At 43.2% G+C, this 27,293-nt stretch overlaps 1 protein-coding gene across 2 annotated transcripts in view; it reads right to left on the bottom strand.

The window, feature by feature from the left end:
* LOC126353898 (translation initiation factor IF-2-like) overlaps positions 1–27,293 on the bottom strand; it is a 278,434-nt gene that overhangs the window by 98,123 nt on the left and 153,018 nt on the right. Inside the window, exon 1 of one of the 2 annotated variants that reach the window (XR_007565231.1) lies at positions 23,886–23,964. The exons of the other annotated variant lie outside the window; for it this stretch is intronic. The gene's annotated coding sequence lies outside the window, so the exon portion shown is untranslated. Of the gene's footprint in view, positions 1–23,885; positions 23,965–27,293 lie in introns of those variants that run through there. 2 annotated transcript variants of the gene reach the window in all.

Below are 27,293 nucleotides of genomic sequence, written 5' to 3'. Positions count from 1 at the left end.
GAACATTTTATAACAAACCTCACGGTGTCCTAATTTAGATCTGTGGCTGATTTTGGTTGGTAACTGTAGGACCCACACAATGTAAAATAATAGGTAAAATGCATAAACAATTTAAATAACAACAAATTCTGATGTAACATATTACTTAACGTAAAAATAGCATGTCTGTTTATAGTTCAGTAGAATAATACTAACGAAAACAACTGCGGAAGCCACAACTGTAGTGAAACATATTTGGGCGGTAAAACAAAACAATAATTTGTGTACTTACAAAAAGGTGGACCTATCTTTAATTCACTATTATTTTTCTACAAGTATGGAAACTGAGCTAAGAATTCTAGCATGATGATAACTGTATGAGTAGAAAATGCCAAGCATATGTTTCTGCGTAAAACTTTAGGTCGCCCAAAACTGGGTAGTTATTTTCTAAAGACAGACACGAACAGGTTTCGTTGTATTAAAAGAAAACTCATTGATAAGGACAGTTTCAATTTACGTCTTATTTATACTTAAACTTTGTACTATTAAACAGTCCTCTTTTTGGTTTCTTGCTCACTTGCGATTAGCGTCGTCTTCATGGTGAAGCCATTGCTCTTATTCGGCTATTATGGAGGAAATAAGTGCTGAGGCACTGAGCATATGGAGAGTCTCAGACTGAATGTATGTGCAATACTGCCACCCGGTTCCTGTCAGCTACGAGATTACTGTTTAGCTCTGCACCATCTGTGTGTCCCACTGAAAGGTAAACAGCGAGGAAATATGTTACTTACACATTAGTTATAAACTTTATTTGGGACAAAACAAATGAACATGGGCCACTAGCCTAAATAATATATTATAGCAGACTATGATGAGAACACGACAGAATATTGTGAATTAAGTAGAACTCTCAAGAAATGTCTTTGAGAGAATGTGAAAACAATGAAAATATAAAGAAAACAAACAAAAATTGAAATTGGATACATTAATTCATTTGTGACTGCAAATGGAACGGTGACTAACAACGGATAGAAGAATTGTGTAAGAATTGCAGGATATCTTGAAACGTTTGTGTATTTCAAGAGGTGAATATGAAACACAGTTAATAAGGAAAAGAATGACTCTTGATGTAATGTCAGTTGACTTGTCTAAAGCCATTCTAAGCAAAAGGAAAGGGCAGGTATTAGGAGAAAAGTGTGTTCCAAAAGAAATGCACTGGCGGAAATGGAATGTGTTACACTATGAAGCGCCAGTAAGATATTCATCAAACGCTGTGGAGATGTTCATCACATAATATGTATCTTCTTCTGTACTGTAAATAAGCTCACCTATGGCAATGAATGGCAAGGGAATCCTAGAGTGTCCATTTTTATTTCTACAATGCACTTAAGGTTGGAGGACACCGTTATTACTGGTGTTTGATATGCCGGATACTGGCAATTGCATGGAGTTGAGCTCCGATGTGGCCCCACACACGTTCTGTTGGGGATATATCTAAGGATCTTGCCAAGGTGCCAAGAGTATGTATGGCTTCTACAAAACACTAGAAGAATGGTGTAGAACTGCAATTCGTCGCTGAAGACAATGCGACGATAGTGATCAACAGTCTGTGCATCCCTGTCACAGTACAACTCGAAACGCAGTCGTTTGTTACGTGGTGTTAACGGCAGCTCACGCATGATGGGACTGTAATTCGATATTTCAGCTGCTGCTAGTCTCTGTCCAAAGGTTCGGGATGGCCAGAATGTTACTGGGAAATCATTACTTGCTTTCCGACGGCAGGCACAGATATGAAGGAGTTACTATGTACCTGTCGCACAAAAGACGGTTCTGCTTTGTGGTGATCAGAGATGGTCGACCGGAACATTGACGACGAATATGGCTGACGTCACATTCCCATACCGTCCAACTTCGGGCCACTGTCAAATCCACTTGCCCCACAAACCTGCATACTGCACTACTGACTCAGCCGGCCAAATGTAGGCACCACAATCCGCCCCTTTTCAAACTCTGTCAGGTGGTTATTACGCTGTCTCACACAAATAAACGGCATATCCGTGTTCTTTAAGTGTTTGCTTAACATCTGAAGCTGTTCACACCCCTTACATACCCTACCAGGCTTGCTAACAACGTTAAGCTCGAACAGTATTAATGCACTCTCGGCCATTCTGCCCGTCACAGAGAAATGCAACACTAATCAATTACATACCACCAAAGGTGTGTATATCTACGAAGTAGACACTGACATCCGACCATGTCTTCTGGATGCTTCACTTCTGATTGGCAGTGAAAGTTTCAAAAGAAGGTAATTCTCCAAAATTGAAATAACCATGTAATTGCCCTACTTCACAAAACGGGATACACATGAGATAAAAAACTAATAACCATTTAGTCTTTTGCTCCTGATATTATAGAATGGCGTATTCAGTATGAAATGCTACTTTTTCTGAGATTCATGGGTTCTGAGAAAGCTTTTGAGTCAGTTTTAACCAAATCTATGCTGACATCAGCTGAGAAATGTGGTACAGTCAGTTTGCCTTAACATGGAATAGATACATCAGTGCTACAGTTTCCATTACACTTCGTCAGGGGTAGCGAGGAAATAATACTAGCATAACGGTGATTTGAGGAGATTCCGTGTTATTAATACTATTCCTAACGGCCCTAGATGAAGTTTTTAGATACTCACTTCAGGAAACTGGAGCAATACAGAATAATGGAGAGTATCAGAATTTTCTTCCTTTTACTAATGAAAATGTACAGCAAATGGAAGACCGTAAAAGAGAAAGTTTAGAAGGAGCCTAAGACTGATATTACAATAACACTATAATAACAATGGACATCTCGAAAATAAATAGTACAAATTAACAATAAATTCAAAGAAGTATTTGATGAATTTTCGTCTAAAGAAATTGAAAGCAACAACTACATAGTCAGTAAAAGAATTAAACAGAAGAATAAAAATGTCCAGCGTTTTCAAAACAAAACTGATATTTCTGAAACAAAAACTTATCGTGTGTGTAGCCAGTTTGATTTATACAAAGTAGGTGTTTAAAGCTCGGTGAATGGTCTCAGGAAATAAAGGAAACAACAATCACAAATAAAATAAATACCTTTATTCGTCTTCAAAGTAATTACCATCAGCTAAAACACACTTGTGACGTCAGCTGTGAAGCTGTTGGGAACTGTCAGCAAACAATTCTCGTGGAAGCTCTTACAGCACTTTGGTCACTAGTTGTTGGGTATCCGCAACGTCTGCGAATGTCCTTGAAAAATAGTGCTTATACTGTCTCTCCTTATCTTCAACACTTCTGCTCTCAATCGCAAAGATGGCTGCCGATCATCCGAAAGCACCCGTCGCAATTGTGTCATTGCAAAACGGAGCTTCAAATGGGGCATCACGTTAACATGAAGTTTTGCTTCAGATTAGGAAAGACGGCGACGGACACTCATAGCATGTTAGTATACTCGTGCGGTGGCTGTCTTTGAGAGCAGTAGAACTGAAGACAAGCCAAGACGGTGTAAGCAGTATTGTCCATGAGCATTCTCCCACGTTTCAGATATCCAACAGCTGGTGACTGCGGTGCGTCGAGGGATTTCACAAGAAGTGTTTGGTGACGCATTACAACGGCTTTTACAACCGATGTCAGAAGTGTGCTGTAATACTTTGAAAATCAGTAAACGTATTTTGTTTGTAACTCGTGTTTGCATTATTTTCTGAGACCATTCACCGAAAATTTTCAGACACACCTTGCAGCAGTGAAGCAAGTGGCTTTAATGCGAAAAACTATTCAAAACCTCTCAGCTATTAATCGAGAGAAGCACGTTGGGTGTTGCTAAGAGAGACAAGGAAACAAAAAAGAATGTATCGTGGAAAAGAAATAGTTGGTTGACTTAATTACGACTAACAATGAACCGGGACAACCAGGAGATTGAATAGAAGATGGCCACGGAAATTATGGAGACAAGAAAAGTCCAAAATGTCAACCTAAAACCTGGCGGAATGACACTGGGACACGTGCAAGGGCAATGAGGATGAATGAAAATAAAGGCTATTTTCCTAGCAGTGGATGTCAAGTGACTCTGATGAGTGACATCCAACGCCTAACACAGTCAATTTTTATGGGATGTATCTCCGAAAATACGTGGTTCATGTATTAAAAACACACAAACATGTAAGTGTAGCTTCTCGCGTAATGTCCAAGGCACGTCCCAAAAGGCCACGAGATATGCTGATGTAGCCTGGAGGTGGATTACGGACTCTTGCATGAAGCGAAAGAAACAGAGATTGTAGCAGATTCGCCTCGTGGTGCTCAAACATAGATCTGTCGGAGCGAGGATTTATTGTCGTCAGAGCATGTGACAGTTTTCCGATAATGAGCCATCCAGTGCCACTGAGCAAGTGCCAGCAGCGACAGGGCAGCGGTCGCTAACGGACACCCATTTCGCTTTAAAGTGTGGCGTCAAATGCACAATGAAGAGAGAGTTATGGAGATCGTAACTTTATCACATCAAAGAGTAGGTCGATTGCATTACGGATAATACTGGTGTGTAAAACTTTAGGATGAAAGAAACTTTTGCATAATGTGTGCCAAGTAGCGGAGCTCGATGAAACTTGGAGCGTACATAGAGAGAACTGCAACAGCATAGTTCAGGAAGTGTCTGAAAGAAATACTTGGTGAGACGAACAGAAATGACGCTTTTATTCAAGTACAATAATTACAATGAAAGCACTGAAATTCATGATGGCCCGTTAGACATTACAAAAGGCGGGACATGGCTCGTAATAGGATGTGCGATCACCTTGGATGGTAATGCAGACTTTGAACGTACTCCCATGTTGGTCATAAAGCTGGTAATAAGTTCTTGGGGTAGGACGCTGCATTAGATTAGATTAGTACTTGTTCCATAGGTCATGAATACGACACATCGTAATGATGTGGAACGTGTCAGGTTAATGAAAGGTTTCTATCCAAGATATTACGTTACACAAAATATTACATGACACTTAATATTTTTAAATTTTTTTTGGCTTGGGGGTGGGGAAATTACCCACTTACTATATCAAAAATTCATCTAATGAGTAGAAGGAGTTGCCATTCAGAAATTCTATTATTTTCCTTTTAAGTGCTATAAGGGTATCTGTCAGACTTTTTATGCTATTAGGTAAGTGACCAAATACTTCTGTGGCAGCGTAATTTACCCCCTTCTGAGTCAACGTTAGATTTAACCTTGAGTAGTGAAGATCATCCTTACTCCTAGTGTTGTAGCCATGTACACTGCTATTACTTTTGAGTTCGTTCGGATTGATAACAACAAATTTAATAAGTGAATATATACATATTGTGAAGCTACAGTGAAGATCCCTCGCTCTTTAAGTATCTGCAGGATGATCTTGGATGAGCTCCAGAAATTATTCTGGTTACACGCTTTTGTGCATTGAACACTCTTTTACTCAATGATGAGTTACCCCAGAATATGATGCCATACGAAAGCAGAGAATGAAAATAGACGTGGTGAGCTACTTTGCTGAGATGTATATCGCCAAAATTTGCAATGATCCTAATAGCATAAGTACCTGAATTCAAACGTTTCAGCAGATATTCAGTGTGTTTTTTCCAGTTGAACTCCTCATCAATGCATACACCTAGAAATTTGGAATATTCTACCTTAGCTACCGATTTCTGATCGAAGTCTATATTTATTAATGGTGTCATTCCATTTGCTGTGTGGAACTGTATATACTGTGTTTTGTCAAAGTTTAATGAGAGACCATTTCATCAGTTAATTCTTGTCTGTTGGGTGTGATAGCTATTCTTGTATCATCGGCAAAAAGCACCAGCTTTGCATCTTCGTGAATACAGAATGGCAAGTCATTAATATACTTTAAGAACAGCAGAGGACCCAAAACCGAACCTTGCGGCACCCCATTCTTGACTGTCCCCCATTTTGAGAAATCACCAGTTTTTTTGCATATTATGTGAACTGCTTATTTCAGCTTTCTGCACTCTTCCAGTTAGGTGTGATTTAAACCATTTGAGCGCTGTCCCATTCATATCACAGTACTTGAGCGTATCTAGAAGTATTCTATGATTTACACAATCAAAAGCCTTTGAGAGATCACAAAACGGGTGACTTTTTTGTGATATCTCGAAGGCTTTTGTTTGTGTAAAACATGAAATAACTTCTAGATAAGCTCAAGTACTGTGGTATGAATGGGGCAGCGTGGATGACAACTGCTGGAGGGTCGTTAGTGCATGAGAATGTGCTGAAATACGTCTCCCAAATGTATCCCAATGTGCTCGATCTACATTCACATCTACCGCCGGTCGCGGTGGTCTCGCGGTTCTAGGCGCGCAGTCCGGAGCCGTGCGACTGCTACGGTCGCAGGTTCGAATCCTGCCTCGGGCATGGATGTGTGTGATGTCCTTAGGTTAGTTAGGTTTAAGTAGTTCTAAGTACTAGGGGACTGATGACCACAGCAGTTAAGTCCCATAGTGCTCAGAGCCATGTTTTTTACATTCACATCTACAAGACTACTTTGTAATTCACACGTAAGAGCCTGGCTTTGGGTTCATCAAACCCCATTCACAATACCGTTCCTCTCCCGAATAGCGCGGTAGAAACCAACGCTTCAATAACTCCATGCGAGCTCTGATTTCTCTTATTTTATTGCGATCAACATTGTTCTTGCGTAGTTGGGTGACAACAAAATATTTTAGCATTCGGAGGAGAATGTTGGGACTTATACGATATTGCAGTGCTCGAGCTGTTCAGAAGTACCATACGAAGTTCCTTCGTTCATGCACGTATGTCCAAAGGAAGAGGCACTGTGGCTTATGAAATACATGAAATGCATTGGCAGTTGCGAATATGGAGCACCATCAAAGGTATTACGGGATGATGACAATGAAAATCTGTGCTGGACAGGGACTCGAGCCCGGATTTCCCGCTTATCCCGAGCGGTCGCCTTACCATTTGGCTATCCGAGTACAGCTCACAGTCAGACCGAGACTTCCATAAGTCGTGAGCCTGCACTCGTACATCCTTTATGTATATTACCGTACAGGGGAGACGCTTTAATTGAAAGTCGCTTGCCTAGTTTCGGGGGATAAATACGATACTGCAGTGCCTACGTCCATAATACTTTGCATGGTACTTCTGAACAACACGGTCACCGCAATATAGTGGTTGTGGTATAGAAAGAGGGAAGGAGACAATGGTAGTGTGTGAGAAAGAGAGTGACAGAGTGGCAGTGGAATGTTCCAGGCGGAATTGTCCTAGAAAAGGATGAAGGAGACAGTGTCAGTCGAGAAGGAATAAAGAGAAGGAGAAAGTGGAACTGGATGAGAGCCATTGATAATGAGTCGTACGAACGTAGAAATAACCGATGACCTGCCACGGAATGGTTAAAAAAAAAACTACAATTACTTATTAGTGGAAAGGCGACAGGACCAGATCAGACACCTACAAGGTTCTACAAAGATTATGCGATAAAACTTGCACGCCCTCTAGCAGTAATTTATCGTAAACCGCTTAAACAACGAAGGGGACTTAGCGACTGGAAGAAAGCGCAGGTCATTCCCATTTTTAAAAGGCCCCCTAGGACAGGTGCTCACAATCATACACCTAAATCGTTGAGGTCGGTCTGTGGTAGAATTATGGAACATGTTTTGTGCTCAAATTATGACGTTCTTGGAGAAGGAAAATCTTCTCTATAAAAATCAACATGGATTCCACAAGCAGATATCCTGAGAAACTCAGCTCATTCTTTTCCTCCATGAGATCAACAGCGCCGTAGAAACTGGCGCTCAGGTTGATGTCGTGTTCCTTTACTTCAGGAAGGCATTTGACGCCGTCCATCACTGTCATTTAGTGAAAAAAAATTACAAGCTTACCGAGTATCGGAGCAGATTTGCGGCTGGATTCAAGCTCCCTTGCAGATAGAAGTCAATACGTCGCTCTTAACGAGATAGAATCGACCGATGTAAAGGATATTTCCGGAGTATCCCAAAGATACAGGTCCGTTACTGTTTACAATATATGTAAATGATCTAGCAGAAAACGTCGGATGTTCTCGAAGGCTGTTCGCAGATGATGTCGTTGTCTTTAACAAAGTAGCAACACCAGAATATAGTAACGATTTGTAGACTGACCTACAAGGGCCGGCCGGGGTGACCGAGCGGTTCTAGGCGCTACAGTCTGGAAACGCGCGACCGCTACGGTAGCAGGTTCGAATCCTGTCTTGGGCATGGATGTGTGTGATGTCCTTAGGTTAGTTAGGTTTAAGTAGTTCTATGTTATAGGGGACTGATGACCTAAGAAGTTAAGTCCCATAGTGCTCAGAGCCATTTGAACCATTTGAACCTCCAGGGAACTGATGAATGGTGCAGTCTCTGGCAGTTGGCCCTGAACGAAAATAAATGTAACATATTGTGCGTACATAGGAAAAGAAATCCACGACTGTATAGCTACACTATCGATGACAAACCGCTGATAACAGTATCTGCCATAAAATATCTAGGAGTAACTATCCAGAGTGATCTTCAGTGGAAAGACCACATAAAACAAATTCTGGGGAAAGGAGACGGCAGACTCAGATACGTAGGAAGAATCTTAAGGAAATGTAGCTCATCCACGAAGGAAGTGAATCATCAGGTGCTTGTTCGACCGTTTCCTGAGTACTACTCATTTGTCTGGGATCCCTGCCAGATAGGACTGATAGAAGAGATAGAAAAGATCCAGCGAAGATCGGAACTTTTCGTGACGGGATCGTTTAGTCGGCAAGACAGCGTTAATGAGATACTCAACAATCTCAATTGACAGACGTTACAAGAGAAGCACTGTGCATCACGGAGAGATTTACTATTGAAATTTCGAGAGAGCACTTTCAGGGAAGAGTCGGACAACGTATTATCCCCCCCCCCCCCCCTCCATCTAAGTCTCGCGCAATGACTATGAAGAGAAAATTTGAGAACTTAGAGCCAATACAGAGGCTTACTGACAATTATTCTTCCCACGCACTATTCGCGAGTGGAATAGGGTTCGAGGGATCAGATGGTGATACAAAAAGTACCCTCCGCCACACACCATCAGGTGAATTGCGGAGTATGTTGTAGACAGTCTTAAACAATGACACCGAGGAAGAGAGAGATAGTGACCGTGAGAAGAGATAGCAACAATGGGAAAGAATGATGAGACAGTAGCAGTAAGTGTGGGCAAACAATAGACAGTGACAGTGAGAGAAGATAGTAGTAGTAGTAGTAGTAGTAGTAGTAGGGCAGAACGAAGGAGACTGTGGCTGTGAGACAGCAGTGATAGTTACAGAGACAGAAAGATATAGTGAAAATTAACTGGGCTGAATGAGTGAGTCAGAGTGGGCGTGTGGCAGTGAACCGATATGAGTGACGTAAAAGGGAGGGACTAGTGGGTATGACCGAGTTACAGTTAAGAGGAGTTTGTGAGTGTATGAGATGAGTTGCATGTTAAAAAGAGCGCGAATATGTTCGCATGCCAAGTTTTTTTGGAACATGTGTAAAGGTGCTGAGGAAGGTAGAATGAGGCAACTGGTACCCCCACTTTTCACTCAGATTCTTTTAAACAAGAGCAGATTCGCCTTTTTTGTGCTCCCATGGGAGCATTTTTTGCTAGTACACACTCCTGGAAATGGAAAAAAGAACACATTGACACCGGTGTGTCAGACCCACCATACTTGCTCCGGACACTGCGAGAAGGCTGTACAAGCAATGATCACACGCACGGCACAGCGGAAACACCAGGAACCGCGGTGTTGGCCGTCGAATGGCGCTAGCTGCGCAGCATTTGCGCACCGCCGCCGTCAGTGTCAGCCAGTTTGCCGTGGCATACGGAGCTCCATCGCAGTCTTTAACACTGGTAGCATGCCGCGACAACGTGGACGTGAACCGTATGTGCAGTTGACGGACTTTGAGCGAGGGCGTATAGTGGGCATGCAGGAGGCCGGGTGGACGTACCGCCGAATTGCTCAACACGTGGGGCGTGAGGTCTCCACAGTACATCGATGTTGTCGCCAGTGGTCGGCGGAAAGTGCACGTGCCCGTCGACCTGGGACCGGACCGCAGCGACGCACGGATGCACGCCAAGACCGTAGGATCATACGCACTGCCGTTGGGGACCGCACCGCCACTTCCCACCAAATTAGGGACACTGTTGCTCCTGGGGTATCAGCGAGGACCATTCGCAACCGTCTCCATGAAGCTGGGCTACGGTCCCGCACACCGTTAGGCCGTCTTCCGCTCACGCCCCAACTTCGTGCAGCCCGCCTCCAGTGGTGTCGCGACAGGCGTGAATGGAGGGACGAATGGAGGGACGAATGGAGACGTGTCGTCTTCAGCGATGAGAGTCGCTTCTGCCTTGGTGCCAATGATGGTCGTATGCGTGTTTGGCGCCGTGCAGGTGAGCGCCACAATCAGGACTGCATACGACCGAGGCACACAGGGCCAACACCCGGCATCATGGTGTGGGGAGCGATCTCCTACACTGGCCGTACACCTCTGGTGATCGTCGAGGGGACACTGAATAGTGCACGGTACATCCAAACCGCCATCGAACCCATCGTTCTACCATTCCTAGACTGGCAAGGGAACTTGTTGTTCCAACAGGACAATGCACATCCGCATGTATCCCGTGCCACCCAACGTGCTCTAGAAGGTGTAAGTCAACTACCCTGGCCAGCAAGATCTCCGGATCTGTCCCCCATTGAGCATGTTTGGGACTGGATGAAGCGTCGTCTCACGCGGTCTGCACGTCCAGCACGAACGCTGGTCCAACTGAGGCCCCAGGTGGAAATGGCATGGCAAGCCGTTCCACAGGACTACATCCAGCATCTCTACGATCGTCTCCATGGGAGAATAGCAGCCTGCATTGCTGCGAAAGGTGGATATACACTGTACTAGTGCCGACATTGTGCATGCTCTGTTGCCTGTGTCTATGTGCCTGTGGTTCTGTCAGTGTTATCATGTGATGTATCTGACCCCAGGAATGTGTCAATAAAGTTTCCCCTTCCTGGGACAATGAATTCACGGTGTTCTTATTTCAATTTCCAGGACTGTAGTATTACTGAGCAACCAAAACGGTTTTAAATAACTCCCATAGCAGTTAAAACCGATCAGCTATTACGAATTAGGTAACGATCATTAACGTGAAAGGCTGGGCTGCTAATCATTCGATCCTCAACAGTAGCAAATTTAATCGAGGGTATTCAGTAAGTACCCTCTACTTTATCTGCCTCGTAGTCACTAACAATATGACACTACAGTCAACGCATACTCATTGCAGTCACTTACACGAAACAGTTACACTTAAAGGACAACCCCCACGCTTTGCTGATCAAATGGTTCAAATGGCTCTGAGCACTATGGGACTTAATATCTGTGGTCATCAGTCCCCTAGAACTTAGAACTACTTAAACCTAACTAACCTAAGGACATCACACTCATCCATGCCCGAGGCGGGATTCGAACCTGCGACCGGAGCAGTTGCACGTTTCCGGACTGAAGTGCTTAGAACCGCTCGGCCACAATGGTCGGCTTTGCTGATCAAAGATGATATTGAGTTTGTGTAAGTAAAACCATTGTCTTTTAGGTGACCAAGCTTCAGAGCCACCAGTACGCTACATCGTGAAATGAATTATTTTTGAGCCTTGCGTAAATAAGTTACAGTTACAGCAAGGGTCACAATACACTTCCCTGAGTCTCCATCCAAGACAACATGCTTCGCTACCATTTTCAATCCAATAACAAACTTCTCTTGATATTCCGTAAGATCGTACTTTCGATAGCAAACGTTTGTGTGGTAAACCGTGTTGGTTAACATTGAGGAAGCCTTTCTGTCTCTGTACCTCATTACGTTTGAGCTCAGAATACGTTCTAAAATTCTGCAACAAATGGATGTCAATGATACTGAACGATAATTATGTGCATCACTTCTCCTAGCCTCCTTATATGTGACTGTGACCTGTGCTTTCATCTAACTGCTAGGCACTGGTTTTTTATTTTAGGGATCTACAACAAATTATGGTCATCAGTGGAGCAAAGCTGCAAACTGTGTGTAGAACCTGATACGGATTTCATCAGGCCTTGCTTTAACATAAGATCCGATGATGACAGCGTCGCTCTGTCGAAATCGGTCTATCTGGGCTTGTAAAGTTTTCTTCAGTTATGTTACATTGCAGATCTCCCACAGACTGACTGCATCAGGAATATATTTCCCTAAGAGGTACATACGGTTGAACTGCCGACGATTAGTAGCCTTCTGCCCTTTTGTGCATTTGACATTGCCGCACAGCACGTTTCGCTACAGGTGAGGTCAGTCTCACTGGGTCAGTTTCGGCTTCATTAGAAGACAGCACTACGAACTTGTTGGTTAGCAGTATAACAGCCTGAGTTCTTCTTGGCCCCTTTATCCCCTGTACAGGGCGTCTAGACCTGATATTGACAGGCCACTTACAGTAAAATGGACGAATCGTGAGAGATTCTGCAGTTCATTTAGACAGAGTGCCCACGAGAGAAGGTAGTACTTGAGGTGTGTTTGCTAACTTTGGTACGTGGCTCTCGGCACTCATACCAACACGTTCATTCGCAGTGGCTTTCAATCGCTTGACAAGAGTCAGAGCGATTTCCTTCTGTTTGCGATAAACGACTACCCTCATTCTGTGCGCGAGCACAGCATACACATGCAATATTTTAGAGGGTAGTAAACAAATGTCATTAAACGAGGCTTGTTGCTTCTCTTTTAGTTTGATATATAGCTATGTTGTGCTTCAGTATTACCAGTATTCTTTTAGAACTGAAGCCAAAAACAATGGAAGCTATCCTGACATGGGACGTAACAATGAAAATTAACTCGTGGTGCTGACTATATAAAATGATTGAGAATGTAGTAAAATGTACTAACAACATATAGTTTTTAAAAGAAAAAGTAGACATAAATTATAGTTATTGACTTAATACTGTAAACAACCAACAGCTGGGTTAAGAGAACAATGGACAAGAATCCTGGGTGGCAGAAGTAAGTCAAGTACTCTGGCCCTAAAAATGTGGATAACGCAATCTGAATTGATCTGACGCTGAGCAGACTTTGAGTGATAATCTACAGAAGTTTCTCAATATAGGTGCAGATGAGAGCAAATGGCGATTGAGATCTGTACGCTCTGACAAGGCCGGAGCAGCAGTACGTTACCCTGTTTGCTTCATGCGGCAATGTAAATTGCAACTGGCGAGAAGTGCGCGGCGGTGGTGAGATGTGGAGGTGGGACCTGTGAAAGGACCGCGGCCACCACGATATAATCTAGCGATCAAATAGACGGATCGATATTCACTCTCTGCCAGAGCCCTGAAATCATGGTAGATTCCAGTGTGTGACTCACCTGTTCGCTGGTCGTACCAAGGACCGATTTGGCTCCACTTATGCAAAAGAGCGCACAAAGTTACCAAATGTCGATAGTGGTAAATCAAAACCGAATAATTGCGCCCTCGGCAAACGAGTAGTCCGAGAAGATGGAAGTCACACTGTCGATACAGTAAGGATTTCGCCACAGGCTCTCCAGTCTAACTACTTGCAAGTGAAGTCAGTCTCAGGACAGTTCCCAAACACCAACCACAGGGCTTTAGAGGCGCTAAATCGCCCCTCCTTCAAGACAGCACAAGTGCACAAGTGCACCAGTGCAAGAGTTAAGAAATCTACGTCTCTGAAAAAAAAGAAACCGCCAATTACTGGCTTTTTAAGTTTTCGTGGAGGGGGAAGATGGTTTTCTCCAACGTCGTGTTGATTCCCACAGCAACAAGCGAACAGATACAATCTTAATGATAGTCATCTAAATCGCCTGTCCCTTGGAGCATGTTAGTCCTAGCTACGAGGTATAATAAAGATTCTGTCTCTAAGCGTTTCTCAGATGACGGAGTTTCTTATACAATTGAGGCGCCACGAAAACTTGTGAATTTTTATTACGATAGCTACCTGGAAAATTTTACTGTAAATACGTGAAGTTATTCTAGTATTTCTCAGACTACCATACTGCTGGCCGGGATGTTCGGGAATCAACACCACAAGGATTTTACTTACACATACAGAGCACCTGTGATTAGCAAAGTGTGAGTAAAGTGTAACTATTTCGTGTTGGTGAATATAATGAGTATGTGTTGGCAGTGGTGCCGTATGGTTAATAATTACGAGATGGATAAGATGAGGGGTGAATCTCAGTACCGGTACATAGCATACTTGTCGCTAATCGCATTAAGGAGGCGAGTGTAACGTTCTCATGTGATAGGCAGATCATCAACATGTTATTTTCAGTGTCTCTTGGTTCGTCCACACTCCGCACCTACACACTAAACAGATCACAGTAAAAAAATATGTACTCCATCTACGTAACTCAGTTTTTGGTGATAGTCAGTTATTTGAGTACCCTCTGCAAAATCTAAAACCAGCCTGCAAAAATTATCTCACTTAACGAGACAGATCCTCCGATAAGGAGCAGAACTTGTCTAGAGACGTCATAGACAGCGTGAGCTACCAACCTGTCTGTCACCCGACAACCAGGACTGATGGTTCCGGGTGCCATTTCATTTTATACTAGGACCCCATTGGTTGTCATCGACGGCACCCTTACAGCACAGCGGAACGTCGGCAATATTCTACGGTCGGCTTTGTTGCCCTTCATGGCAACCCATCCTGTGCCTACATTTCAGCAAGATACTGCCCGCCCCATAAACGGCAAGAGTTTATATTGCTTGTCCTCGCACTTGCCAAACCCGCCCTTGGCCAACAAGGTCGCCTGGTGTCTCCCAAGTTATGAACGACTGAAACATTACAGGCAGGGTCCTCCAACCAACTCGTGATTGTGACGATCTACAGCGCCGATTGTACTACCAAGCCGAATAACGGCTTGCAAAAAAGGCCAGAGGAGGACCAACACGTTATCCACGTGCTCAGTTGGTGATGCTCTTTGGCTCAAAAATGGTTCAAAAGGCTCTGAGCACTATGGGACGTAACTTCTGAGGTCATCAGTCCCCTAGAACTAAGAACTACTTAAACCTAACTAACCTAAGGACATCACACACATCCATGCCCGAGGCAGGATTCGAACATGCGACAGTAGCGGTCGCTTGGTTCCAGACTGTAGCGCCTAGAACCGCATGGCCACTACGGGTGATGCTCTTTCTCTTGAATAAATCATACCGTTCTTTTTGAAATTGTAGTTATGTTTCTCTGTACATGTACATCACTACTCTCGGTTTCCGTCCCATTTAGATGATTTATTCGTGGTGTGTCTTAGAGAAATGTAGTTGCTCCAAAGCTATGTTTGCAATGATTTTTCACTGTGCAGTTGAAGTTTTAAAATGTAAATGTGCGGCGCTACTCTACTGAATGTCTCCTATCCTCAAGTGTCGGAAGAGAGACCGACTATACTTTGCCGTCAAGTAAAAACAAATGTCTCACTGTAGTTACAACAAAAACGTTGTATTTAATACCAACGCTTCGAGTATGAACTTCATAAATTTAAGGCAATGTAAATGCTTATCCTTCTGTCAGTATAATAGTAATTAAGTTTCTGGATATTCGCAGTAAAATATCACAGCTCAATCACGTAGAAAGCAGTCGCCCTCGCACTATACTAGGAAGTGCGTGTTGAAATGATCGGAAAATTTCGAAGACAACTAGAAAATATATCGGAAAGATACATAAGGTTCCCTAAGAGTATTTATTGTGACAAGCAGTAGCATTAGGTATAATTAGATCCAAATTAATACGACTGCGAACTAATGTGGACAAAGGTAACTCTGTCGGTGAACTTAATAATCGGGTGTTTCTGCCGATCTTCAGATTCAGACACATCAGTCGTATATATTAGTGGATGGTGACTTTAATCTGCCCTGTATCGACTGGTCAAACCACATACGTTATCGGTCTTATGGACAAACAGTTTTGTAAAGTGACAGTGAAAAGTTCGTATGGCAGTTGCATCGAACAACTAGTCCGACAACTCGTATGCGAAAGAAATTTAGACCTACAGGCCTCCTATTTACAGCCCCGATATTTTGGAGAGTGTTGCAACGAGGGAAGTGTTAGTCACTATGATGCTATTCCAGGAATAGTGGTCGCCAGAGACAAGAAGATCATTAAGAAAGCTGGGACAGTTTGCGTGTTTGTCGCGACTTATAAACAGTCACTATAAACTTATTCAAAAGACTAAATGAAAACACTTAGTTCAGATCTGTCAAATGTAAAACAATAATACTAAAAGTTTGAAGACAATAAAACCGCGACCTATATTCCAAGTAGTGTAACAAAAGATAGCAAAGGCCCACCCTGGTTTAATGGTATTATTCGTAGAATGTTTCGAAAATAGAAACTATTACATTCTCATTACAAAAGCGCTTGCAGGAAAACTGCTATACAAAATTGGATAGCAAGTCATGCATTTGTAAGAAGCGCCATGCATGAAGCTTGAAATAATTTTAAGTCAGATGACTACGAATGATTTGTCAGAAAATCCTAGGAAGTTCTAGTCTTAAACGGCATCAGTAGAATCATCCAAAACTACCATTTAGCCTGTCGTGGATACATCTGGTGTCGAAAATGAAGATAGCAGACAGAAAGCACAAATTTTAAATTCCGCATTCAAAAATTTAGTCACTGAAGCACCAACCTGACCATCTTACATACTCGTAAATGAGCGACTCCGTTATTAACAAGCACCAGTACTGAAAAACAGTTAAGACTTCTCAAGACGCAGAATGCAGCAGGTTCTGAAGGAATTACAATCAGATTTTGCATTGAATGTACCACGGAATGAGCCCCTTTTCCAGATCATATTTATGTTTTATGCAACTGGAAAAGAGCCTGGCCTCTCTTGTTTATAAAAAGGATAACAGTCCGGATACATAGGATTATAGAGCAATACCGCTATCTGTTGCAGCACTGATTCAAATTAAAGCCACTTATTTTAAAAACAGCTCGCTTTATTCTTGGAAAAATAGATTAGGTGGACAAGCAGATTCTGTCTTCCTAGATTTCCGTAAAGCGTTGGACACTGTATCGCATCTTTGAGTACGAACTATGATACAATCACACGGAGTATTTTCTCGAACATCTGACTGGTACGAGGAATATCTGATGAATTTTTCATGGAAACTAAAGTGACATTGGGTTAGCCTGAAGGAAGCGCAATAGAACCTCCGCTGTTTTCAGTATTTTCAATATTTGAATATTCCACAACGGAAGTCTGTCCCGAAATCAGGCAGAACATTCGAACAGCTTCTGTTCGTGTGAGGACACTTTCACTGCACGACGACAGGGCCACTAGAGTGGCGTTATTAAGTATGGTCTTCCGAAATTCCTACACCAAAGAGGACGAAGTAAATATTACAGAATTCGAATGAGAAACTGTTGCCAATGTAGATGTAGATATAGGTGTAGAAACGATTTATCAGTTGGCCTCATAACCCCATAAATTTGTTCGTTGATGATCCAGGTCCGTACTGGAAAGTATTGTTGTTGGATGATCGTAACCAATTTCAAGCGTTGAGCACAGTTTCCGCTTGTTCTAATGAATGGCAGCTTCCTTTAAATGTCGACAGGTGTAAGAACCGTATAGTACATGATTCAAATATTAGTGGTGTGCGTCTTGTGCATGTCACATCGTGAACGTATTTATGGGTGCTACTAAGAAGCGATATGAAATGCGACATCCCGTGAAGTTAGTGTTAGCTTTGTTGGAAGGGCTCTGGGGAAGTGTGGAGCAACTGGAAGGAAATCGCATTTAAGACGCTAGTGCGACTATTTCTAGAATACTGTTCCATGTTTGGAGTCCTAATGACAACAGACATCGAACGAGTTCACAGATGCTCTGCATGGGTCATAATTGATCGGTATAGTTGCAGATACCGTAAACTTTTGCCCCGTAGTTTCAGAGCCACCCACATCAAACAGTAGTTTATTTCTGGTTTTATGCCGGCCGCGGTGGCCGAGCGGTTCTAGGCGCTTCAATCCGGAACCGCGTAACTGCTACGGTCGCAGGTTCGAATCCTGCCTCTGGCATGGATGTGTGTGATGTCCTTACGTTAGTTATGTTTAGGTAGTTTTAAGTTCTAGGGGACTGATGACCTCAGATGTTAACTCCCGTAGTGCTCAGAGCCATTTGAGCCAATTCTGTTTTTATGTTGTTTTCTAATTCGCGAATTTTTTTCTAATATTCGTATTTACATGCTGACTATTTTTTCACGGTCTAACGGGTCTTGAAATTGAAACTACAGTGAAAATCCGTTGAAATTGTGTGCAGATGTTTTGCGCGGTGTCTCTAGTATGTCCGTTGATCGCATCACGTCGCATTTTTCTGTTTTCACTGCACAGTTGAACACTATAAAGATCCTACAAAAATAGTCTCCTGCCAAGTGTCAAGTGGGTGCTGTGATTCGATTTCTTCATGCTGAGTGATTCTGCTTGATTTTCATGCAGCCCACATAACGTAACTGTTATGCATGACAGAAAAGTGTGGAAATGGTGCAGGAACTTAGAAGCACGACGTAAAAAAGTTCACGATGCAGGCGATCACGGAAGGAAGTGAGTGTCGACAGATGACCTCCTTCAGTGAGTGGATCAGGTGATTCGAGAAAATCGTCTACGAAGGGCAATTCAGAACAAGCGAAGAGGAATATTGTTATCAGGCATTGTCCTTCTTCACGACAAGGCTCGGCTGCATATCACAGCTGCAACAAAAACGCTCCTGCAGCGTTGTCGATAGAAAGTGTTTGACCAACCATCATACACTTGACTCTTTATTATTTAGATCTCGTTGCTCATATGAATCGCTGCCTATGAGAACAACAGTTTGGCACAGACAACAAGTGTAGGGAATTAACGGAAAGCACTGGTGGCTGCCTTCTATGAGCGGGGTACTGAAAAGTTGGTACCACGCTACGACAAATGTCCTAGTCGGAACATCGACAATGTTGAGAAGTATCTAAAGAGTGTAGCTAAATGTTGCAAATAAACGTTTTTCATATTCCGTGTAGTTTCCTATTCTCGACCAATGTTGTTGTTGTGGTCTTCAGTCCAAAGTCTGGTTTGATGCAGTTCTCCAGGATACTCATTCTCTTGCAAGCCTCTTCATCTCCAAGTACCTACTGCAACCTACATCCTTCTGAATCTGCTTGGTGTATTCATCTCTTAGTCTCCCTCTACGATTTTTACCATCCACGCTTCCCTCCAGTACTAAATTGGTGATCCCTCGATGCCTCAGAATGTGTCCTACCAAACGATCCCTTCGTCTAGTCAAGTTGAGCCACAAATTCCTCTTCACCCAATTCCATTTAGTACCTCCTCATTAGTTACCTGTACTATCCATCTAATCTTCAGCATTCTTCTGTAGCACCACATTTCAAAAGCTTCTATTCTCTTCTTGTCTAAACTGTTTATCGTCCATTTTTCACATCCATACATGGCTACATTCCATACAAATACTTTCAAAAAAGACCTCCTAACTCTAAAATTAATACTCGATGTTAACAAAGCTCTCTTCTTTAAAAACGTTTTCCTTGCCATCGCCAGTCTACTTTCATATCCTCTCTACTTCGACCACCCTCAGTTATTCTGTTGGCCTAATAGCAAAACTCATCTACTACTTTAACATTTCCTTATCTAATTCCCTCAGTATCCCCTAATTTAATTCGACTACATTCCATTATCCTCGTTTTACTTTTGCTGATGTTCATCTTAGGTCCGCCTTTCAAGACGCTGTCCATTCCGTTCAACCGTTGTTCCAAGTCCTTTGCTGTCTCTAATAGTATTATAATGTCACCGGCAAACCTCAAAGTTTTTTCTTCTCTCTGGATTTTAATCTCTACTCCAAACTTTTCTTTGGTTTCCCTTACTGCTTGAATAACATCGGGGATACCCTACAACTCTGTCTCACTCCCTTCTCAACCACTGCTTCCCTTTCGTGCCCCTCGACTTCGCTCCCTGAATTTGACCCCTGCCACCTTCAGAATTTGAAAGACAATATTCCAGTCAACATTGTCAAAAGCTTTCTCTAAGTTTACAAATGCTATAAACGTACGTTTGCCTTTCTTTAATCTATCTTCTAAGATAATCGTAGGGTCAGTATTGCCCTGCGTGTTCCTACATTCCTACGGAATCTGAACCTTATGTCTTCCGAAGTCTGGTGCTACCAGTTTTTCCATTTTTTTGTAAAGAGTTATTGTTAGTATTTTGAGCCTGTGACTTACTAAGATGGTAGTTCGGTTATTTTAACACCTGTCAGCACTTGATTTCTTTGGAATCGGGATTATTAAATTTTTCTTGAAGTCTGAGGGTATTTCTCCTGACTGATACATCTTGCTCACCCATAGTCGCCAATTTATTTATGAAAGACTTCTAAGATATGGCACTGAGAACTTGGCTTTGCAACCGACGTGCTTCTGGAGATATGTGGATGATACCTTTTTCGTCTGGCCACATGGACGTGATGCTCTTAATAGATTTTTGGACCACTTCAACTGTCTTCATCCCCGCATTAAATTTACCACGGGGGTTGAAAGTGATGGGATGCTTCCATTTTTAGATGTTATGGTTTATAAAAAACCAGATGGTGCTTTGGGACATAGTGTTCACCAGCAGCCAATGCACACGGATCGGTATCTGCATTCTAAGAGTTGTCATCCACCACACCAACGCAGTGGCGTCCTCAGGACTTTGGTACGCAGAGAATGTGCCTTTTCCGACGCGGACAGCTTAACACAAGAACTTAAGCATTTGAAAGCTGTTTTTAAGGAAAATGGATACTCTGAGAAGCAGATTTGTTAGGCTGTGGAGTTTGGACCATCACTGGAAGAGGAACATAGATCGGTGGCCTTTCTCCCTTATGCTGGAGACATATCGTTTAAGGTAGGAAGTATTTTAAGGAATTTTAACGTTAAGCGTGTGTTCCGTCCACCTCCTAAGATTAGGGCACTACTCGGCTCTATGAAAGATGGTTTAAGGCTTAGGAAACCCGGTGTATACAGAATTCCGTGTCAGTGAGGGGAGGCTTACGTCGGCTGTTCGATTCGCACAGTTCATGACAGGTGTGTGAAACATCGCCGTCGTACGAGGCTACAACAGCCGGAAAAATCGGCAATAGCAGAACATTGCTTAAATGAAGGACATGGTATGAAATTTGACGAAACTTGGATAGTTACCAACATTTCCGGTTTTTGGAACAATGTCTACAAAGAAGCAATTGAAATTAGGTTGGCGGGTAATTTAATTAACAGAGACTATGGGTTTCTTCTTTGCAGGACGTGGAATCCTGTACTATCCCGCATCAAAACCGAACGTTGTTCGGTGTAGCCAGTCCGAGTATCTATCGCTGCCGCCACTGTTCTACTAAGGGCCTCGCCACCTGCCCAGTCCTGGATGGCAGCAACTGTGATGAGCGGCGCATGCGCCGTGTACGGTTCGGTAGCTTATGTAGGACGTCGATTGGCAGCCTGGCATCGGTTCTCAGCGGGACTCATCAAGAGAAGCAGCATTCTCCTGAATTTGGCGACCGGTTGGATCGCCGATATATAGAATGGAGTTGATTTTAGCATACGGCAGCAAACCCCAAGAGACTTTCAAAATCTTGTTGACCGGATGTATGAGTTTGGTCATGTATGGCTCTCCCAAGGCGATCAGTAGTTGTAACGGAATTTTGTCTAATTATGGAGTCTTGTTAGCCAACTGGACCTCGAAAAAAAGATTGCCTTGCTTTTTCAATAGATAATTCTCTTTCAGTGTGTTTGGTAGAGTACTGTATAGGACTTGAGGTGTAGTCCCACACATCAGTTCAACTTTCAAAGCTTGGTACTTGACTCTGCATAAATTCTTCTAAGACATGTTTATTAGTTTTTCGTTTTATGTTGCCCGCATCACTTTCTTTCTTTCTTTCTTTATCGTCGCCTTGTCCCAGGTCACGTAGGGTCGGCGTTGCTCTTCTGGATCCTTCTCCTCCATAGTACTCTATCCATTGCCTCTTCCTTCTTCCATCCTTTCTCCCTTAGGTCCCAGGATATCGTATCCTTCCACCTCATGTTCGGTCTTCCTCTCCTTCTTGCTCCTTTAATCTTTATATCTTCAACTCTGTTTCCGATATACTCTTCCCCTTTTTTCTGTAAGTGTCCGTACCGCCTTAGTCTGCTCTCTTGTATCTTTTTCCCCATGGGTCCCACTTTCACAGCTCCTCTAACAAATTCATTTCTAATCCTGTCTTTCCTTATTACCCCACACATCTACCTCAGCATCCTCATTTCCGCCACTTCCATCTTCCTTTCCTGGGCTACTGTGATTGGCCATGTCTCTGCCTCGTATATCATAGCAGGTTTTACCACCGACTTGTACACTTTCCCTTACAACCCAATGCTCACCTTCGTGTCAAACAACACTCCACTCATTTTCCTCCAGTTGTTCCAATCGCAATTTATTCGGTGTTGTCTTTCGATTTCCAGTCCTCCGTCCCTCTGTATGTGCGACCCCAGGTATTTAAATTTGCAGACAGATTTCAGCTCATCATCCTGGATCTTGCAAGGCCTCATATGCACATCCTTCAGTGCTAAATATTCTGATTTTGTCCTGCTAATTTTCATCCCTCTTTCGTCTAGTGCCTTCCTCTAATCCTCCAGCTTTTCCTCAAGTCTGTCGATACTCTGCTCACAAAGAACCACATTATCCGCAAACGTCATATTCCACGGCGCTTCCTTCTTCATATCTTTCACCAGCACATCCATAATCAGGTCAAAGAACTAGGGACTAAGCGCAGACCCTTGATGTAACCAGACTTTTACTGGAAACTCCTTTGTCATGCTCGCACTACTTCTCACCTGTATCATTGCTCCTCTTCTCTAACCTCACATACTTCCCTGGCACGCACTGCTCTCTCATGCTTCTCCATATTTCGTTCCTTAGGACTCTGTCATATGCTTTCCCCAAATAAATGAAAGCCATATGTAGATCGGCTTGTAGCTCCCCGTGTCTCTCCACTATTCGCCTTAATGCATGTATTGCATCAGTCGTTTCTCTTCCAGGCATGAACCCAAACTGTTCTTCACACACCAGAGTCTCCTTGCGTAATCTTGCTTCTATAACTCTTCCCCCAGATTTTCATTGTGTGTGCCATCAGTTTAATACCTCTATAGTTACTGCAGTCCAGCACATCACCTTTCCACTTAAATATTGGGATCAGTACAATAGTTCTCCACTCGTCTGGCATCTCCTCCTGTCACCAAATCTTCTTCATTAAATCCCAAAGGAGCTCAATTCCCTTTTTACCGAGACACTTCCATACCTCAACGGGGATTTTGTCTGGGCCAACTGCCGTCCCATTTTTCTTCTTTTCAACTGCTCATTCGACTTATATCCATCGTGAATCCTTCGTTTGCCCCACCTTCCTCAGTTTTCACTCTTACACTTTCTTCATTCAGCAATTTCTCAAAATAATTCGACCACCTTTGGATTATTTTTCCATGGTCATGCAGAATTATTCCTGTTTCATCTTTCATTTGCATTATTGCTTTCAGATCCTTAGAAGCTTTATCTCTCGATCTGCCTATCCGTATCAGTTGTCTCATATCTTGATTTTTCTGTAGTTGTTCGTATGCCTCCCTTACTGATTCAGCTTTAGCTTTAGCCACGGCTTGTTTTGTTACGTTCGTTGCCCACGTCACTTGTTTTAAATATAATGGCCCGTGAGCATATCTGTTGCTGGCGCGCAAGCCAGCTACAAGTTTCCTGTATTAGGAAGTTCGTTTCCCGCTGCCTTGGATCATGGACATCAAAGCAGTTTTGACGATTTCGACACTATGACTGCGGTCCCCTGAGCCTGAGATTTTGGGAGGTGTGGTGGCTGCACTGACCTGGTGGCGGCGTTAGTGTCTCCTGAGGAGGCGGGCGACGCGCCGGCGGCCGTCCGGCGGTGGAGAGGGCGGCTCTTCCTCTGCGAAGTCTACGGAGGGCCGACGGCCGGGCACGGCGCGCAGGCCCACCTCGCCCAGCGACGACTGCCGCTGCAGGCCCGCCGCCAGCTGCGCCGGGAACGACCGCCGGCGCTGCAGGGGCGCGCGAGCCGCGCCGCCCGCGCCTGCTGTCACACGTCACACAGTCACCGCTGCGGTCAGGTACGCGAGTGTTTGTATTACCTCTCGCTTTGGCGCTACTGCACTAAACTATTCGCAATGTGAAATGATCTGTGTACTGCCTGTGCTGTCCGTTACCTTGCATCGGTTTTCCTCAGGGATTTATCCAACAGGAGGCGCGATTCTAAAATTCTCATTTTGATATAACTGATTCGGTGAGTCAGAGAACCAAATCTGGTGGGAAGTACACGAGGAACGCTTTGTATTTTGAACCTCCAATAGTCATTAGTCATCCAGTTAACATTATTTTTAAGGTAAATTAGTGTGACAGGTAAAAGACAAGAACGTTTCATTATATTGTGAGAATTACGTCGTTTTACTCGTATATTGTTAACTAGCTGTATTCAACAAGCACTGCAACGCCTCTCTTCTTTTTAAGTAGTTGCCCGTACATATATACAAAGCAGACATACTTACATGTACAAAATAAATGAAAGACAATGATTATTTGTGCATTGAATTAAATTTGAATAAGTTTATTCATGTGTTTTGGGATATACGATATTTTTGGTTGTTTCACCTCCTGCACAAACAAATACGTTTCTCCGCTCTCACACTCGTGTTGCAAATAAGAGACACATTGTACTTCACATTTTTAATGTATTCGAAGTCAACCATTCACAGGAAACAAAAATCAACAGGTGCACTACCAAAGCTACGTTTCGATGGTTTTACTACAGTACATAAAAGAAGTAGTAAATGGTAGGATTACCGGTAGTATTCATAGCGTTGGTAGGGAAAGAAATGTAAAAGAATGTGTAAGGGAGAGTCTGGGAGCCGATGGTGTCTCTTTGTTTTTGTTTGTTTTGCACTTAGTTGGAGCCGCACATAGTTCAATGTAAGTCCGTTCTAAACTTTATATTATTTCAAAATATAAATTGTATTTTGTAAGTAATAAAAATTAATTGATCCCGTAACGTATGCGCTGTTATGCAACCAAAGCAATTACTTTTGATGCAACTGCACAAACATAAAAAGTCTGTATAATTATTTTTATTTTGTATTGAAACGACCGTTCTTGGCAAGAGTTCCCTATTAGTATTAATGAGAGCCAAATTTGTTTACCAGTAAGAGGAACATGTGACGTATAAGCTCGACGAAGTATTGAAGCTATGTTCGATATGTCTTATTTTCGTTCTTATTCTAATTTTCCGTTTCTGTGATGAAATTACGTTTTATAGCGCTTTAAGATAAATCTGTCTTTTTTATTTTTTACTGTTTTATGTTAAAAATCAACCATTTTTAATAAAATATGAACGAAACATTGACAGGTTCAATTTTGCTATAAATACTGTTTGCTTTTAGGTAAGAGACAAAATAATAATTATGTAGAACAAAAATTTTCTGCAGGTTACTCTGGCCTTGACACAGCCTCACCCAGTTTCTACAACGTTAACCGTTCTGGTTTCCAGCGGAATCTAGAGAGACATTGATTGCATACAGAAACAGAGAGAACGCCCGATCGGTATCCAACACAACTGACGTACTGATATCACGGTTACGACATTAACTGACCAATATTACTAGGGAAACTACCATAGTCCACGGTTACTTGTACTATGCGATCAATAGTATACAGACAACCCCAAAACATACGTTTTTCACATTAGGTTAATTTTACTGCCACTTACTACCAGTTATATCATATCAGCGACCTCAGTCGTCATCAGACATAGTAAGACATCAGACATAGAATGGGTCGGAGCTCACGGACTTCGAACGTGGTCAGGTGATTGGGTGCAACTTGTGTCATACGTCTGTACGCGAGATTTTCACACTCCTAAACATCCCTAGGTCCACTGTTTCCGTTATGATAGTGAAGTGGAAACATGAAGGGACACATACAGCACAAAAGCGTACAGACCGATCTCGTCTGTTGACTGACAGAGACCGCCGGCAGTTGAAGAGGGTCGTAATGTGTAACAGGCAGACATCTATCCAGGCCATCACACAGGAATTCCTAACTACATCAAGATCCACTGCAAGTACTATGACAGTAAGGCGGGAGGTGATAAAACTTGGATATCATGGTCGAACGGCTGCACATAAGCCACGCATCACGCCGGGAAATGTCAAACGATGCTTGGTGTAAGGAGCGTAAACATTGGACGATTGAATAGTGGAAAAACGTTGTGTGGAGTGACGAATCACGGTGCACAATGTGGCGATCCGATAGCAGGTTGTGGGAATTGAGAATGCCCAATGAACGTCATCAGCCAGCGTGTGTAGTGCCAACAGTAAAATTCGGAGGCGGTGGTGTTATGGTGTGGTCGTATTTTTCGAGGAGAGGGCTTGCACTCCTTGTTGTTTTGCGTGGCACTATTGCAGTACAATCCTACATTGATGTTTTAAGCACCTTCTTGCTTACCACTGTTGAAGAGCAATTCGGGAATGACGATTGTATGTATCAACAGGACCGAGCAGCTGTTCAGAATGCAGAGCCTGTGGCAGAGTGGTTACAGGACAATAACATCCCTGTAATGGTCTGGCCTGCTCGGAGTCCTTACCTGAATCCTATAGAACACCTTTGGGATGTTTTGGAACGCCGACTTTGTGCCAGGCCACACCGACCGACATCGATACCTCTCCTCAGTGCAGAGCTCCGTGAAGAATGCGCTGCCATTCCCCAAGAAACCTTCTAGCACCTGATTGAACGTATGCCTACGAGAGTGGAAGCTATCAAGGCTAAGGGGGGGAGGGGCCAACACCGTATTGAATTCCAGTGTTTCCAATAGAGGGCACCATGAACTAGTAAATCATTTTCAGCCAGGTGTCCGGATACTTTTGATCACATGATGTATCACAGTCTACGGGAGCCAACAATAGTTTTGCAACTCCACCAACACGTTATTTTCGGGAGTTCAACTTGCTATGTCGGTGCTCATAGCTCTACGGCGTAACAGCGCTGCACCACTGGTGGCCTACCCCAAAAGCATCAGGGATCACAACGGCAAAGATCACATTCGCAGCTCCGAGTATACACCTGCCGACAGCTGGCAGCAGCACCGCTCCAAGCGGGTACATTCAGCGTGGACTCACTCATTTCTTTAGAATCATATGCTCGAAAGTAAGTCTCACAGTTCCTGGATCCTCAAGAGTATTTACGCCGGCACACACGGTTTTCCACAA

Source organism: Schistocerca gregaria, chromosome 3 (genome assembly GCF_023897955.1).
Source record: "Schistocerca gregaria isolate iqSchGreg1 chromosome 3, iqSchGreg1.2, whole genome shotgun sequence".
Taxonomy (NCBI): Eukaryota; Metazoa; Arthropoda; class Insecta; order Orthoptera; family Acrididae; genus Schistocerca; species Schistocerca gregaria.
Note: the sequence above shows the minus strand (reverse complement) of the source record. Positions and strands in the feature narration are given on the sequence as shown.